Source organism: Canis aureus, chromosome 31 (genome assembly GCF_053574225.1).
Source record: "Canis aureus isolate CA01 chromosome 31, VMU_Caureus_v.1.0, whole genome shotgun sequence".
Classification (NCBI taxonomy): Eukaryota; Metazoa; Chordata; class Mammalia; order Carnivora; family Canidae; genus Canis; species Canis aureus.
The window spans coordinates 40,002,163-40,020,345 of record NC_135641.1 but is presented as its reverse complement, the minus strand read 5'-3'; the positions used below and the strand labels follow the sequence as shown (position 1 = coordinate 40,020,345).

General features: G+C 36.6%; 1 pseudogene across 1 annotated transcript; it reads right to left on the bottom strand.

Moving 5' to 3' along the window:
• Nucleotides 1-3,668: 3,668 nt before the first annotated feature.
• Nucleotides 3,669-18,020, bottom strand: LOC144302709 (elongation factor 1-alpha 1 pseudogene; annotated as a pseudogene). Its single transcript, XR_013369735.1, has 2 exons — nt 17,852-18,020; nt 3,669-5,202 (listed from the first exon to the last, which is right to left on the bottom strand). The product of XR_013369735.1 is annotated as an elongation factor 1-alpha 1 pseudogene (transcript).
• Nucleotides 18,021-18,183: the final 163 nt, after the last annotated feature.

Sequence of the window (18,183 nt, the reverse complement as noted above, 5' to 3'; positions counted from 1 at the left end):
GTTTCTAGGTGTATTAGTATAATTATTGAATGTAATTACTGATATGGCTTGTCTACCATTTCATTATTTTGCTTTCTGCTTGTGATCCCTGTTTTTTCTTCTTCTATTCTTCTTTTTGCCTGTTTTTGAAGGAATTACTTTAAATTTTTCATTTTAATTTATCTGCTCCCTTTTACTTATGCCACTTTCCATTAAACTTTTAATGGTCACTATAGAAATTTCAATATATACTCTCAACTTTTCTTAGTTTACTTAGCATTAGGACAGACATTATATAAAATATAGTAACTATAGAATCTGTGGATTGCCTTTTTTCTTAACAAAATTTTAAAATTTTCACAAAGTTCAGAATGCCTGTTTTTTTCTTGGGGTCATATCTAAGAAATCATTGCCAGATCTAATGTCAGGATTTTTGTACTGTTTTCTTCTAAAATTTTTATACTTTTAAAGTTTAGTTCTTATATTTGTGTCCTTGATCCATTTTGAGTTAATTTTTGTACATGGTCTTAGATATTCAATTCACTCTTCTGCATGTGAATACCCAGTTTTCTCATCATTGTTAGTTCTAATAATGCTTTTGTGGACTATCCAGAATTTTCTACATATAAGATCCCATCATCTGTAAACTAAATAATTTTACTTATCCTGTCTGATATGAATGTCTTTTATTTATTTTTCTTTCCTAATTTCTCTGGCTAGAATTCCTAGTACTTGAATAGAAGTGGTTAAAGTGGACATCCAATGCCTTGTTCCTAATATTAGAGGAAGAGTTTTCAGTTTTAACTTCAATAACATACAAACACTGCTCCTTTACAACTCCATCCTCACCTCTTTCAGCTGTCACAAAATGATATTTTTATATACTGTGTGCCCCCAAACATAATCTAATAATTCTTTTGAATGTATTAATCTCTTAAATTACATAGAAAAATATATGGAGTTACAAATGAAAAGTGTAATAATTCTAGCTTTTAAACTATTATTTTTTAAATATATTAATCTTTTGAATCATGTAGAAAACAAAAAGTGGAGTTACAAACCATTGTTACAATAATACTAGTTTTTATAATTTCCCAGGTCTTTACCTTTACTGAGATCTTTATTTCTTCATATGATTTAAGTTAGTATCTAGTGCCCTTTAATTTCAACTTGCATTATTTCCTTTAGCATTTATTGCAGGGCAAGCCTAACAGAAAACAAACAAACAAACAAACAAACAAACAAAAACCACTATTATCTGCTAATGTCCTAATTTCTTCCTCATTTTTAAAATTTTTTCTTTTTTTCTTTTTTTTCTTTTCTTTCTCTCTTCCTCATTTTAATCAAGTTTTACTTGATAGAAAATTCTTGGTTGACAGGTTTTTTTTTTTTTAGCTTTTTTTTTTTTATAAATTTTTATTTATTTATGATAGTCACACAGAGAGAGAGAGAGAGGCAGAGACACAGGCAGAGGGAGAAGCAGGCTCCATGCCGGGAGCCCGACATGGGATTCGATCCCAGGTCTCCAGGATCACGCCCTGGGCCAAAGGCAGGCACCAAACCGCTGCGCCACCCAGGGATCCCTCTTCTAGCACATTGAATATATCATCTCACTGCCTTTGGCATGGCCTTCAAGTATGCGATGATAAATCTACTGATACTTTCATCAAGGAGCCCTTGAATGTAACATATATCTCTGTTTTCAACACTTCTCTCAAGCTACTTTCAAGATTTTCTGGCTCTGCTGTTTGGAAGTCTGATTATAATGTGTCTCATTGTGGGTTTCTTTGAGTTCAACTTACTTGGAGTTAGTTGTGCTTCTTAGATGTTTATATTTATGTCTTTCCTCAAATTTGGGAAGTAAGTTTTCAACCATTATTTCTTCAAAGATTCTCTCTGTTCGTTTCTCTCCCTTTCTCTCTTCTTTCTGGGACTCGTAGACATGTATGTTGGTCCACTGGATGGTGCCACAGGTCCCTTAGGTTCTGTTCACTTTTCAATCTTTTTAATTTCTGTTCTTCACACCTGATAATTTCCATCATCCTATCTTCAGGTTCACTGGTTCTTTCATCTGCCTGCTCAAATATGCCCTCAATCCCTCTTGTGACTTTTTCATTTGTTATTGTATTTAGTGCTCTAAAAACTTATTGCGCTCTAAAATTTCTTTTTGGTTTCTTTTTAGATTTTCTATCTCTTTATTGATATTTTTTTATATTTTTATTTTCATACATCATTTTCTTGCCTTTCCCCACACCTTCCTTCAGTTTTTTAAGGATCTTTAAGACAATTGCTTTAAAGATTTCACCTAATAGAGCTGCAGTCAGGGACAATTTCTGATGCTATTTTTTTCCTTGAAGGAACTATATTTTCCTATTTTCTTTTTTTTTTATATTTTATTTATTTATTCATGAGAGACAGAGAGAGAGAGAGAGAGAGGTAGAGATGCAGGCAGAGGGAGAAGCAGGTTCCATGCCATGCAGGGTGCCCGACGCAGGACTCGATCCCGGGTCTCCAGAATCACACCCTGGACTGAAGGCGGTGCTAAACCACTGAGCCACCCGGGCTGCCCTACTTTCCTATTTCTTTATATGTCTTGTTATTTTTCTTGTTGTTGACAGCTAGGCATTAGAGTCTAAAAAACGCAGTAACTCTGGAGATTAAATTTTCCCACTTCCCCTAGAATTTGCTGTTTTTGTTTTTGTTTTTTATTGTAGGCAATGTCTATGCTAAAGATCATAGATCTTATCTGAGCCTGAGCCTGTCCCTAAGCTTTCATGGTGACTTTCTAATTTCTCCCACATATGCAACTCCTTTTGAATGTTCATTTTTAATGTCTGACTCCCAAAAGAGGAACAAGAGAAAAAAAAGACAAAGGGTGCCAGCCTTTTAAATCCCCTGGATGCCACTTCAACTGAAGAAAGGTTTGCAATAATGAAGAAGGTAAAATAACAATGGCTGCCCAACTCTTTACCCACACTTCTGAAATCAGAAGCCCCAACCTGTATCAGAGAACAGATATGTTAATACTGGAGGTGACAGGATCCTTTTTGTCCACTGTGACTTCCACAAGCTACATGCAAGCTGAACCTGGAACATGGGCACAGCTTCCTGCCATGGGTCTGGGAAAGGGAGGATGGGTTGCTACTACTGTGCTAAGATGAAATTGACAGATATTAAATGAAATTTACCGTCTGAGCCTTCCTCTATCTGTTACATCAGAGTCTGCCAATGCAATAGTTGTCTAGGTATAGAAAGAGATTCCTGGTGCTTTCTACCATTGCAACTTCCCAGAATCCTATGTAGAGTAACAATAAGTAAACAAATAAATGAATATAAATGTAGGCAATAGATCTGAGCAGACATTTCACATGCAAATAAGTATAGGAAGAGATGCTTAACACCTTTAGTTATTAGGGAAATGTAAACTAAATTTACATTTAGATACTACTAAACACATAATAGAATGGCTAAAATCAAAATATCTTACAATTCTTTTTTTTTTTCTCATTAAACTTTTGTTTTAATGGGTCTCAAAATTCTGTGACAGATTTTTGGTCAAGTTGTTTCCATTAAAAAGTACTGATTTTAAAAACTAATAACTTAAAACGGCCACACATGCACACACACACACAAAAATGGTCCACAAAACATTCTCCTTTCCTTCTGAAGGTTATCATTAACCAGTCTTTCACTATTAAACTTAAATGGCCAATTGACACAAACAGTTCTGAGATCATTCTTCCACCACTGATTAAGACTGGGGTGGCAGGTATTGGGGATAATATTCATTTAGCCTTCTGAGCTTTCTGGGCAGACTTGGTGACTTTGCCAGCTCCAGCGGCCTTCCTGTCCACTGCTTTGATGACACCCACAGCAACCGTCTGTTTCATGTCATGAACAGCAAAACAGCCCAGAGGAGGATAGTCAGAGAAGCTCTCAACACACATAGGTTTGCCACGAACCATATCAACAATGGCAGCATCCCCAGATTTCAAGAACTTGGGACCATCTTCCAGCTTCTTTCCAGAACGACGATCTATCTTTTCCTTCAGCTCAGCAAACTTGCAAGCAATGTGAGCTGTGTGACAATCCAGCACAGGTGCATATCCAGCACTGATTTGGCCTGGATGGTTCAGGATAATCACCTGAGCCAGCTGCTTCCATTGGTGGGTCATTTTTGCTGTCACCAGCCACGTTGCCATGATGAACATCTTTGACAGATACGTTCTTGACATTGAAGCCCACATTGTCCCCAGGAAGAGCCTCACTCAAAGCTTCATGGTGCATTTCAACAGACTTTACTTCAGTTGTAACATTGACTGGAGCAAAGGTGACCACCATGCCAGGCTTAAGAATACTAGTCTCCACTCGACCCACTGGGACAGTACCAATACCACCAATTTTGTAGACGTCTTGGAGAGGCAGACACAAGGGCTTATCAGTTGGACGAGTTGGTGGCAGAATGCAATCCAGAGCTTCAAGCAGTGTGGTTCCACTGGCATTCCCATCTTTACGGGTGACTTTCCATCCCTTGAACCAAGGCATGTTAGCACTTGGCTCCAGCATGTTGTCACCATTCCAACCAGAAATTGGCACAAATGCTACTGTGTCGGGGTTGTAGCCAATTTTCTTAATGTGGGTGCTGACTTCCTTAACGATTTCCTCGTATCTGTTCTGGCTGTAGGGTGGTTCAGTGGAATCCATTTTGTTAACACCAACAATTAGTTGTTTTACACCCAGTGTGTAAGCCAGAAGGGCATGCTCACGGGTCTGCCCATTCTTGGAGATACCTGCTTCAAATTCACCAACACCAGCAGCAACAATCAGGACAGCACAGTCATCCTGAGGTGTGCCTGTAATAATGTTTTTGATAAAGTCTCTGTGTCCTGGGGCATCAATGATGGTCACATAATACTTGCTGGTCTCGAATTTGCACAGGGAGATATCAATGGTGATACCACGTTCACGTTCAGCTTTAAGTTTATCCAAGACCCAGGCATACTTGAAGGAGCCTTTTCCCATCTCAGCAGCCTCCTTCTCAAATTTTTTGATAGTTCTTTTGTCGATCCCGCCACATTTGTAGATCAGATGGCCAGTAGTGGTAGACTTGCCCGAATCTACGTGTCCAATGACGACGATATTGATGTGAGTTTTTTCCTTTCCCATTTTGGTTTAGGTTTAGTGGTGGTTTTCACGACACCTGTGTTCTTGGCTGCAAACCCACTGCGAAAAAGTACAATTCTTTTTTTTTTAAAAAAAGATTTTATTTATATATTCATGAGAGACACACAGAGAGAGAAGCAGAGACTAGGCAGAGGGAGAAGCAGGCTCCATGCAGGGAGCTCGGTCTGGGACTCAATCCAGGATCCCAGGATCACACCCTGAGCCAAAGGCAGATGCTCAACCACTGAGCCACCCAGACGTCCCAATATCCTACTATTCTAAATGCTGTTGAGAATGGAACTGAAAGTCTCATTTGCTGCTCTGGGCATGCAGAATTATACAGCCACTTTGTAAAACAATTTGGCTGTTCTTTCAAACAAATGACCCAACAATCCCATTCCTAGGTATTTACCCAAGAGAAATGAAAACTTATGTTCATACAGAATCTTGTATACAGTGTGTATAGTAGTTTTATATTAATTACTAGAACCTAGAAGACATCCTTCAATGGATGAATAAACGAACTATGGTATATCCTGAAAATGAAGTTCTACTCAGTAATAAAAAGGAACAAAGTATTGATTCATGCAACTACATTACTAAGTGAAAGAAATCTTAAAAACTTGTACCAGTTTGTTTAGATAATTTGTGCAAACAATGTGATTTATACTGAATATTTTCTTTCCTTCTGGGAATGGGACCTTCAGAAACTACATCACTGCATGTTTATGTTACTGATTCCCAGTAGAAACACTGGATTCCTAGGCTCAAGCAAGCTTCCCTAGGAGACAGCGGTTTGAACATGTGGTTACAATTTGATGCTAGAGGAATCAAGTGCATCCTGTAAAATTCCACTGGGATAAGACTCTTGGAAATTTGAATTTAAATTCCTCCAGACTTCATCCAATGTGCTTTTTCCTTTTGCTAATTTTCCTTTGTATCGTTTGATGTAATAAACCATGAATATAATGATTTCAGAGGCCTGTGAGTCCTTCTAACAAAACACAGAATCTGAAAGTAGTCATGGGGACCACCAATGCTATGTGCATGCATGTTAGTATACATACATTTATATTCTAGTTTTGTCTGCAGAGCCTAAAAGAAACAAGCAGGCCTTGTAGCAACAGGATCTTGAGCTGCAAATAAATACCATTTGATTTTAGGGCCAAACAGGGGAAAATACAAGATGAGACTGCATATCACATAATCCTAGAAATAAAGAAGTGCTTTTTTAAAAAAAGATGAGGATGGGGAGATCAGGGCATATCAAAAGGACACAGGATCCCATTGGCCAACACTGGAACAATTTAAACAACAAAATAATGATAATGTTGATTATATACCAGTGAGTAAAATAAATTATCCTTGAGTTCATACTGATGTAAATAAGCAAACAAACAGTGAGTGAGAAAAGAGACAAATTTTTAGAGAAGAATTCCAAGTAGGGGTGTCTAGGTGGCTCAGTTGGTTAGGTGTCTGCCTTCAACTCAGGTCATGATACTGGGGTCCTGGAATCAAGCCCCAAGTTGGGCTCCCTGCCCAGCAGGGAGTCTGTTTCTCCCTCTCCTCTGCCCCTGCCCCTGATTGTGTGCATGCTCTCTCTCTTTCTTAAATAAACAAAAGCTTTTTTTTTTTAAAGGAAGAATTTCAAGTAATAAATTCAGAAAGATAAGGGAACTAGAAATTTATCCTTAGAACACCAATAATTCACCAATTCACCAGTACAATTGCTACAGGCGAGATCCACAGACTAATGCTATAAGTGTAGGGCAAAATTTTAAGGAAAAACAATATGTGCATAGCCTTGAAATATCTACCCCAACATGTTTACTAAGAATTGTGTGCTTTTGAACATATGTCCAAAAATTCTTTGATATTTATCCTACCAAGAGGTGGAACTTAATTCCAGTTCTTGCATGCTAGATTTAGTGATTTGCTTCTATTGAATAGAATACAGAAAGGGAAAAATATTAACTGCACAGCAGAGAAGCCTGATAGGAGTACCTTAACCAAATATTCAAGGTTAACATAACCAGTAATAAATCATGTTGGTATCATGTGCCCCTAGCATGATATGATAAGAACACTTGGCTTCTATAGTGTTCTTCCTAACTCATAACCCTAGTATAATAATGACAAAATGTATTAAAATGTAGCTATGGGATTTTAATTTACGGAGGTGACTGAATGATGACATGGAGAGGCTAATACCATCGAAAGAATTTATTACAATTCCCATGCAGAAACTAATGGGGAAAGACCAGGTTTGATCAGGAGGCAGAAGTATGAACAAGGGGGAAGCATGGCCTAAAACTTTATTGTGTTTTCCATGGAACAAGAAAGACAGTACAGGATAAACAGCTTAGGAGAGGCTACTTCAAATAACATCAACTGGCTCTGAGCTGTAGGATTAGGCTGGTATCTGGCCCTTGGTGATTTAAAACAGAGGAAGAAATTGGCTTGGTATGTGAGAGTTAGATAAAGGAGGTGGTTGAGAGTATGGACCAGAATTGGTTAGAGGGTTTGTAATGTGATTTTCATGTACCTGTGAATTCTGGATCACAGGGGAGATATAAAGATCTCTAGCTGTTAGTTTGGCCCTGTGATCAAAAGATGCCAAACAGATGAATATAGGATCCAAAAAAACAAAACAAAACAAAACAAAAAATGAAAAATATCACATGCACTCATATTGAGGAACATTCTACAAAATACTTTAAACAGTACTCTTCAAAACTTTCCAAGTCATAAAAAAAAAAAAAAAAAAAAAAAAAAAAACTTTCCAAGTCATGAAAAACAAGAAAAACACTGAGAAACTGTCACATATTGGAGGACACTAATGAAAAAGAATGGTGTGGTATCCAAAATTGGATCTTGAAACAAAACCAGAAAATCAATGGGACAAGTCAAAGAAAATTTCCACTTTAGTAACAATATTGTGCTAATATGAATTTCTTACTTTAGATAAAGGTACAATGATTATATAAGATATAAACATTAGGTATGGAAACTATTCTATCTTCACAACTTTTATAAACTTAAAATTCATTCAAAATAAATTAAATGGGTAAAATAAAAAACTTTGCCTTGACTCCACATATGACTCTATTATTACATTTCTCTCCTTCCTATCTTGGCAAAAATCGATTGACAATCTAATCTTGATTTTTTTTTAATAATGTCATTGTTGATAGTTTTTTAGCACAAAAATATTCAGGAGTTTTAAAATAATTGTTCAATTTATTAAAATTACCAATTCAAAATTCCTATTATTCCTGAAGAGTTTTTTAACCCCTTCAGAGTTTTAATTTAGGTAAATTTACATATTAAAAATATACGTCTTCATTTAAAACATGATGACTTTTGATAAATGCATATACCCAGGTAATCCATGTTTGTCTAGATATAGAACATTTTCATCACCCAGAAAAGTACTCTTTGCCTTTTCTCACTCCTCTTCCAGAATAAATAGTTTTTCTGATTTTATTCCACCATAGATTGGTTTTCCCCATTCTGGAACATCATATAAAGTACATTACAATATGAATTATTTTGTGTCTGGTTTCTTCAATTTAGCATAATGTTCTGGCCTCTGTCACTCATCCATATTGCTATGGTTATCAATAGTTTGTTCCATTTTATTACTTTTAGCATTGGAACACTATAATTAATAAACAGCAGTTTGTTTATCCAATAAACAATGATGAACTTTTATATTATTTCCACTTTTTAGTTACTATGAGTGAGGTGCTATCCATTTCCACGTGCAAGTCTTTTTGTAGACATATGATTTCATTTGGAGAGAAAAATATCTAAACTTGGAATTGTTATGTATTATGAAAAATTGTCAAACATTTCCCACAGTGGTTGTACCATTTTACAATTCCACAAGCAATGTATGCAAGTCACACATCCTGACCAACATTTGATCTTCTCAGGTTTTAAATTTTTAGTTATTCTAGTGGGTCAATAGTGGTTTTTCACTGTAGCTTTACTCTTGCATTTCCCTGATGACTAGTGATATTAAGTACTCATGCAACTTATCAGGCATTTATGTATTTTCCTTTGTGAAGTACTCGTTCAAGTTATTTGCCCATTTTTTATTGTTTGTATTTATTATTAAATAGGATTCCTTTAATTAATAGGAATATGTCATTTGCCATATACTTATAATAGACTTTCTTTTTTTTACAAAAGTTTAGATTTACAGAAAAATTGAGAATATGGTGTAGTTTCCATATACTCCCTCACCAGTTTCCCCTATTATTAACATCTTGCATTAGTATTATAATTTGTTACAATAGACTTGTATTATATTATTATTAATATATGTTAATATAATATATTATTATAATATTATAATATATATTATATAATATATATTATTTATATTATATATATTAATATATTATAATGTCCATAGTTCACTCAGATTTCCTGAGATTTTATTTTTTTGTTTTTACCTAATGTATATTGCTGTTCCACAATCCTATCCATGATACTACACTGTATTTACTTGTCTCCTTGGGCTTCTCTTGGCTGTGAGTTTCTTAGGTTTCCTTTATTTTGATAATCTTTACGGTTTTGAGGAGCACTGGTCAACTATTTGTAGGATGCTCCTCTAGTGGATTCGTCTGATGTTTTCTCATGATTAGTCTAGGGATATGGGTTTGGAGATGAAGACCACAGTAAAGTGCTGTTTTCTTCATACATATCAAGGTACATTATGATTATGGCTTATCACTGTTGGTATTGACCTTGATCACCTGCTGAGATAGTACTGTCAGACTTCTGCCCTGTAAGGTCACTCTTTTTCCCCCTTTCCATATTCCACTCTTTGGAAGGTAATCACTTATGTACAGTGGGGAGTTATGCTCTTTTATGGCAAAGCTGCTACATAAATCTTTTAGAATTTTTCCATAAGGGATATTTGTCTCTTTTCCCTTATTCACTTCCCTATTCAATCTTTACTTAATCTCTATAGACTTGTGATATTTCCTTGCTAACTTGTGATATTTCCTTGCTAACAGAGAAAGGAGGTGATTTTATAGATTGTAATAGTTACCTTCTCTTATCACATCTTCATTTCTTCCTGGATCGCCCCCGCCCCAAGCTCCTAAATGATCCCTTTTAATGCAAACATTATGTTTCATTTTAGTGCTGTGAAGCTGTATGGATTTTAACAAATACATAATGTGTTTGTATCATACAGAATAGTTTCACAGCCCTAAAAATATTGCCTGTCTTCAACTATTGAACTCCCTTCTTCCCCAAAAGCCTTGGGAACAACCAATCTTTTGCTGATTGTATGGTTTTCCCTATTTCAGAAAGTCATGTAACTGGAATCATTTTCAGACTGGATTCTTTCACTTGACAATATACATCTAAGATTTATCCAAGTCTTTTAAATGGTGGATATTTTTTTTTTGTTTTGTTTTGTTTTGTTTTGTCATTGAGTCAATATTCGATATGAAAATACTACAGGTGTTTTATCCATTCACCTGTTGAAAGGTATCTTAGCTACCTTTTCTTTTTTTATTATTTCCCATCACTCTGTAGCCTGACTATTCATTTTGATAAGAAGTTTTACATTTGATTAAGTTTAACATATGATTTTTGTATGGTTATTGCTTTCTCTGTCTTCTAAAAGTTCTTTGCCTACTCCCAGAGTACATGATATGGTTAAATTTGGGTTCGTTATTTGTTCCTATTTACCCCATCTGACTCTTTTCAAATTGGTGATATATACTTAATCTAACATATCCAAAATATCATTTCAACATGTAACTAATATAAAACATTATTAGATATTTTACCTTTTTTCAACTTTGAGATATAATTGACAAATGTAAAAAAAACTAAAGTGTACATCATGATGATATGATATACATCATTTAAAAAAATTCCTCTCATCTAATTAATTTTGCATATTTATGTTTTTGGGGTTTTTTTCCCTTTGGGTGAGAACATTTAAGTTCTACTCCATACAATACAGTGTTATTAACTATAGTCACCATGTTATACAATAGATCCCTAGACTTTATTCATCTTATAGGTAAAAGTTTGTGCCCTTTTACCAACTTCCCCACCCCACCCCCTATCCCCTGGCAATAATATTCTACTCTCTGTTTCCATGAGTTTTACTTTTTTTGGTTCCACACATAATAGAATCTAAATACAGTATTTGCCCTTTTCCATTTGGCCTTCTTCACTTAGGATAATGTCCTCAAGGTCCATCTGTGACGTATATACATTTCACATCTTCTTCATCCACTCACCTCCTTGAGGGACACCTACATTATTTCCATATATCAACAATGTGAATAATATTGCAATGAACACAAGAGTACATGTATCTCTTTAATATCCTGTCTTCATTTTCTTTGGATATATACCCAAAAGTGGGATTTCTGTATCATAAGGTAGTACTATTTTTAATATTTTGTAAGAACCGCCATGCTGTTGTCCACAGCAGTTGCACCATTTTACATTCCCAGCAATGGTGCACAAGGGTTCCTCTTTTCCATATCCTTGCCAAGACTTGTTATCAATTGTCTTTTTGAGGATAACTATTCTAATGAGTGGGGGTACTATCTGTGATTTTGGATTTGTATTTCCCTGATGATTAGTAACGTAGACCTTTTTATGTACCTGTTGGCCATTTGTATGTCTACTTTGGGAAATGTCTATTCTGTGCTTTTGCCCATTTTTAAAAATCAGGTAATTTTTCTGCTATTGAAGTGAGTTCTTTATATATTTTGGATGTTAATCCCTTATTAGATGCTTGACTTACAAATATTTTCTCCCATTACATAGGTTGTCTTCTCTTTTTGTTGATGGCTTCCTTTCCTGTAGAAGCTTTTTAGTGTAATGTAGTCCTACCTTTTAATTTTTATTTCCTTTGCTTTTAGTGAAAAATCCAAATATCATTGCCAAGACCAATGTCAAGAGCTAATCCCCTCTGTTTTCTTCTAGATATTTATCAGCTTGGATCTTATGCTCAAACCATTAGTCCATTCTGAGTTATTTTTGTGTGTCATGAAAGATACAGGCCTAATTTCATTCTTTTGCATGTGGCTACCCAGTTTTTCCAATACCACTTATTGAAAAGATTATCCTTTACCCGTTGTATATTCATGCCTCCTTTGTCATAAAATAATTGGCCATATAGACATGGTTTTATTGCTAGGCTCCTTCTCTAGTCCATTGATCTATGTGTCTGTTTTTATGCCAATACCACAGAGTTTTAAGTACTATAGCTTTGTAATATAGTTTGAAATCAAAAAGTGTGATACCTCCAGCTTTGTTCTTCTTTGTCAGGGTTGCTTTGGCTACTTGGGGTCTTTTGTGGTTCCATGCAAATATAAGGAGTTTCTCTTTATGTGAAAAATACCATTGGAATTTTGATAGGAATTGCACTGAATCTGTAGATTGCTTTGGGTATCATGGACATTTTAATAATATTAATTCTTGCAATCCATGAGCACAGAAAATATTTCCATTTATTTGTGTCTTCTTCAATTTCTTCAATGAACATCATACAGTTTTCAGCATATAGGTCTTTCATCACTTTGGTTAAGTTTATTCCTAAGTATTTTATTCTTTTTTATGCAATTATAAATAAATAATTTTCGTAATTTCTCTGACAGTTCATTGCTAGTGTATAGAAACAATTATTTTTCTATATTAATTTTGTGTCCTGCAACTTTACTGAATTCATTATTCTAACATTTTTATGGTAGAGACAACTTTAGGGTTTCCCATAGGTAATATGATGTCATCTGCAAATAGAAATAATTTTACTTCTTTTTCAATATGGATGCCTTTTATTACTTTTCTTACCTACCTTCTCTAGTTAGGACCTCCAACACCATGTTAAATAAAGATGGTGAGAGTGGGTATCCTTGTCTTGTTCCTGTTCTTAGAGGAATAGCTACAGCTTTTCACCAGTAAGATATGAACTGTGGGCTTGTTATATATAGTCTTTATTATATTGAGGTACAATCACTCTATATGCAGTTTGTTGAGTTTCTATCATGAATTCATGTAGAATTTTTCTGCATCTACTGAGATGACTATAATTTTTATACATCATTTTGTTAATGTAGTATATCCTATTGATTGATTCACAGATTTGAACCATCTTTGCATCCCTGGAATAAACCCCACTTGATTATGCTGTATGATCCTTTTAATATACTATTGAGTTTAGTTTGTTGATATTTTGCTAAGGTCTTTTTTGCACCTATGTTCATTAGATACAGCAACTTATAATTTTTTCTTATACTGTGGTTGTCTAATTTTGGTATCAGGTGTTCTCATAAAATGAGTTTAGAAGTAACTCCTCAATTTTTTGAAAAGCTTGAGAAAAATTGATATTAACTCTTCTTTAGATACTTGATAGAATTCACCAGTGAAGCCATTTAGCCCTGGACTTTTCATTGTTGGGAGGTTTTGAGTACTGATTCAGTCTCCTTACTAGTAATTGGTTTTTTAGACTTTCTATTCTCTATGATTCAGTCATGGTACATTGCATGTTTTTTGGATTTATCTGTGTTTTCTAGGTTGTCCAACTGTTTGGAGTATAATTGTTTATAGTAGTCTCTCAGTTGTAATGCCTCCTGTTTCATTTATAATTTTCTTTTAGTCTTCCATTATTTTTTCTTGGTACATCTAGGTAAAGGTTTTTCTGTTTGCTTATATTTTTTAAAAACCCAGCTTTTAGTTTTACTGATTTTTTCTATTGTTTTTCTGCCTTTATTTCATTTATTTCTACTCTGATCTCTGTCATCTCCTTCCTTCTATTAACTTAAGCTTAGTTCTTTTTTTTTTCTGCTTCCTTGAGGTATAAAGTTAGGTTATTTGAGACCTTTATTTTTTCTTAATGTAAGCATTAATCACTATTAACTTCCCCTTTAGAACTATTTTTGCAGCATTCCATTTGTTTTGGTATTTTGTGTTTCCATTTTCACTGTCTCAAGATATTTTTTTATTTCTCCTTGACCCATTGGTTTTTCAGTAACATGTTGCTTAATCTCCACATATTTGTGAATTTTTCAGTTTTCTTCTTGTAATTCTTTGTAGGTCCATACCTTTATCGGTCAGAAAATAAGCTTGATATGATTTCAGTCTTCTTAGATTTACTGACTTGTTTTGTGGTCTCACAGATGATCTATCCTGGAGAATGTTCCATATGCACTTGAGAAGAATGTGTTTTCTGCTACTGTTAGTTGGAATGTTTTACACATGTCTGTTAAGTCCATCTGGTCTTATGTGTGTATAAATCCATTGCTTCCTTATTGATTTTCTATTTTTTTCTTTTTAAAGATTTTATGCATTTATTTAACATAGGGACAGAGAGAGCGCAAGCAAGCACAAGCAGGGGGAGCAGCAGAGGGAGAGAGAGAAGAAGGATCCCCACTGAGCAGGGAGCTGATGCAGGGCTCAATCCTAGGACTCCAGGATCATGACCTGAGGTCAGACACTTAATGGACTGAGCCACCCAGGTGTCTCCTCATTGATTTTCTAAATGGAAGATCTATCCATTGTTGAAATTGGGGTACTGAAGTCCCCAACTATTAACGTATTACTGTCTATTTCTCCTTTTAGGTCTATTAATATTTGCTTTATGTATTTAGTATTCCTATGTTGGATGCAAAAACATCTAGAAATGTTATGTCTTCTTTTTGGATTGACGCCCATATCATTATATAATTTTGTCACTTATTATACTCTTTGTCTTAAAGTCCATTTTGTCCGATATATAAGAATGACTACCCCATCTTTCTTTTGATTTCTATTTGCATGGATTATCTTTTTTCAACCCTTCACTTCAGTCCATGTGTGTCCTTAAGGCTGGATTAAACCTCTGGCTTTATCTTTAATAATCATTTATGTGATGATTCACAAAATGTCCATTTCTATTTAAGACATATATTTTCCCCAGAGGAACCTTAAATTCAATCTGCCCAAAAGTCCATTCAACTTTTCCTGGAAATTTGCTTTTTCTGTTATATTTTCTATCTCAATGAATGGTAGCATCATTCTGCCAGTTTTTTTATTGTATCCTCCTTCATACCCTGTGTCTCCCTTCCCATTTGACCTCTCAACATTTAATTACTTATGATATTATTTCCATTTTTCTATGTAATTCTCTTGAATCCATCCTATGTTCTCATAGTCACCACCTTTGTTTAACAACATAACTAATCCTTCCTAATTGGTTTCTTATTTCCAGTATTTTCTCCTCCCCCCCAAATCTTCCACATCATAACCAGAATAGCCTTTCTAAATAAAAACTACATTCCTGTTATTTTCTTATATGTACCATTTCAATGTCTATTTTAATCAACTTCAGCCATATCTTTTTACAGTATTTACCAGTCACACTAAACAATTTGAGGTCCAGGATGATACCACAATTTTCTCATCTATACCTCCAATCCCTTTGCCTAAGGTGCCGTTTCCAAAACCCTCCTCGTTGCTAGCTTTTACTCAATTATCTCATGTCAGAATAATGCATTCACCCCTAGGGAAGCAGTCTGGAAATCTTCTAGACTGAGATGTCTAATGTGATAGCCACTAGTCATAAATATCTACTGAGCTCTTAAAATATGGGTAGTTTGAATTGAGATGTACCCTACACCAGATATTGAAGACCCAATTTTAAAAATCATAAAATTCTTAACAATTTTATATTGGTTACATATGAGATATTTTGGGTGTATCGGGTTAAATAAAATACATCACTGAAATCTGTTTTATATATTTTTAAAAATTTTTTAAATGTGGCTACAACAAAACTCAAAATAACATGTGGCTTACATTATATTTCAATTGGACACTACCTAGACTAGATGAGGATGAGACCCTTCTTTCAGCACCCTGGAGTTATTTCTTTAATAGTATTTATCTGTTAAAATTGCTAAACCATATCCTCCAGTGGACTGCAAGCACCTAATGCATAAAGGGCTGTCTTGATCAACATGGTAATTCCAGTGCTAAGGGTACTAAAATAAAAAGAGTGAATGCCCATTATTCATACATCTCATATTTGTGAATTTTCTTATGCCTTCAGTTTTCTTGTAATCAGTACTAGCAGTGCTTTTACCGTCATTCATGGACAGGCACAGAACAACAAAAGGGAGAAGTCATCCAATGTATATTTTCCTAGCTGAGGTCCAACAAGGTGATGTTCTGCCCTCTTGTTGCAGCTGTCAAATTAAACAAGTGTTTCCTGTCAGTCTTTTCGTGCCACTTCTCACATTTTTGTGACTTTTGCTGGTGACATAGCTATTTAAAATGTCCCTGAAGCATTAGTGCTAAAATGCTGTCTAGTGTTTTGAGCACAAGAAGACTGTGATGTGCCTTGCAAAGAAAATCCACGTGTTGGATAAGCTCCTTTCAGTCACATTAGAGTGCTGTTGGCTGTGAATTAAATGTTAACATGGTCTTAAACTGAAATGCACATTAAATGAGGTGCTATAGGGGATCCCTGGATGGCTTAGTGGTTTAGCACCTGCCTTTGGCCCAGGATGTGGTCCTGGGGTCTCGGGATCCAGTCCTGCATTGGGCTCCCTGCATAGAGCCTGCTTCTCCCTCTGCCTGTGTCTCTGCCTCTCTCTCTCTCTCTGTGTCTCTCATGAATAAATAAATAAAATCTTTTAAAAATAAAAATAAAAATAAATGAGGTGCTATATAGGTCAGCCGACAAAAATGTGACCAGAGGCTCGCAGGAACCTAACTCGGCATTTCCCCTAGGAACGATGGTTCAACATTTGCTGATGCAGTATCCCAGCAACTTCCCTCCAACTGTATTTTTTGAATGAATGAAGCTGAATCATCTGATTCCAAATCTACATTTCACGTGAATGCAGTAATGGTGGTAGCTGAAGCAGTGAATGCGGAGCCAAACCGCCTAGAGTTCAATCTTAGCTGTCCGATTTCCTAGCTCTCTGATTTTAGGCAAATTCCTTTCCTCTGCTTTTTTTTCCCCCCTCACAATGAAAAATGTAGATAAAACAGTAGTTGTCAACGGTTACCACGGGCTGGGCATAGCGGGGAGGAGGGATTGACCACGAAGAGGCAGGAGGAAACTTTTGGAATGAGGCAAATATTCTTAACTTGATTAGAGAGTGGTTAGTTCCGCCACGGCCTACGTTTCTCAAAACTCACAGAACTTTTACTTCGTATAAACCATAACTTAAAGTCGAGGCTGAAAGAAAGCAACAGTTACGATGAAAGGAATAACGCCCGTAAGACATGTCATGCCCTCCCCGCTGACATAAATGCCAGCCATCATTCCAGCAACACTAGACGGGGGGAAGTCGGGCAGCGCGAGGGAAAGCAGAGTGGACTCAGGAACCGGGTTCTGACTCTTTCGAACATTAGCTCGGGGCTGAATTCAGTTTACGGGACCCGACTTGCTTGTTATAAAGGTTAAATTCGAGGCGTGTGAAATATCGGTGTGACACGTAGAGCCCCACACATAGGGATGTGAAAAGGGGCACAGGCTCTTCGCCAGAGAGAGCAGCACAGACCTACAGGGCCCCATAAACCAGCCCCCAGAGGCAGTGCGCTGTGAGGCGGGGCACAGAGGAGCACGTGTCTGCTGAGGTCCCTGGTCCCTAACCCTAGTGGGGTCCCTACTGGCTCCCGGTGGCTTATGAAGACAATCCAAGGGCTCTAACCTGGGAGGGGGTGGACGTACCTCAGACTCAAAATGCCAGCGCCAAGAGGAAGGAAGGGGCGAGCTTGGGAGGGCGGCGTGGGCCCGAGCCCGCGATGCACACCGAGCCGCAGGGCTGACACCCAACCAGCGGCACGACGGCCCCAGGCGGAAGGACAGGCTGGGGCACCTCGTGCTGCGGGTTGGTCTCGCAGGGCCCACCCCCGAGGGTGCTGCGGACCCGTCCGGGCGCCCGGGGGTGGGGGGGCGATTCCTGCCAGAACCTCATCACCGGTCACACAGCCCCGCCCTCGGGCTCGGCCTCGAGGCAGCGCCCACCTGCGCCTGCGGTTGCAGCTCCACGTTCCCGCCAC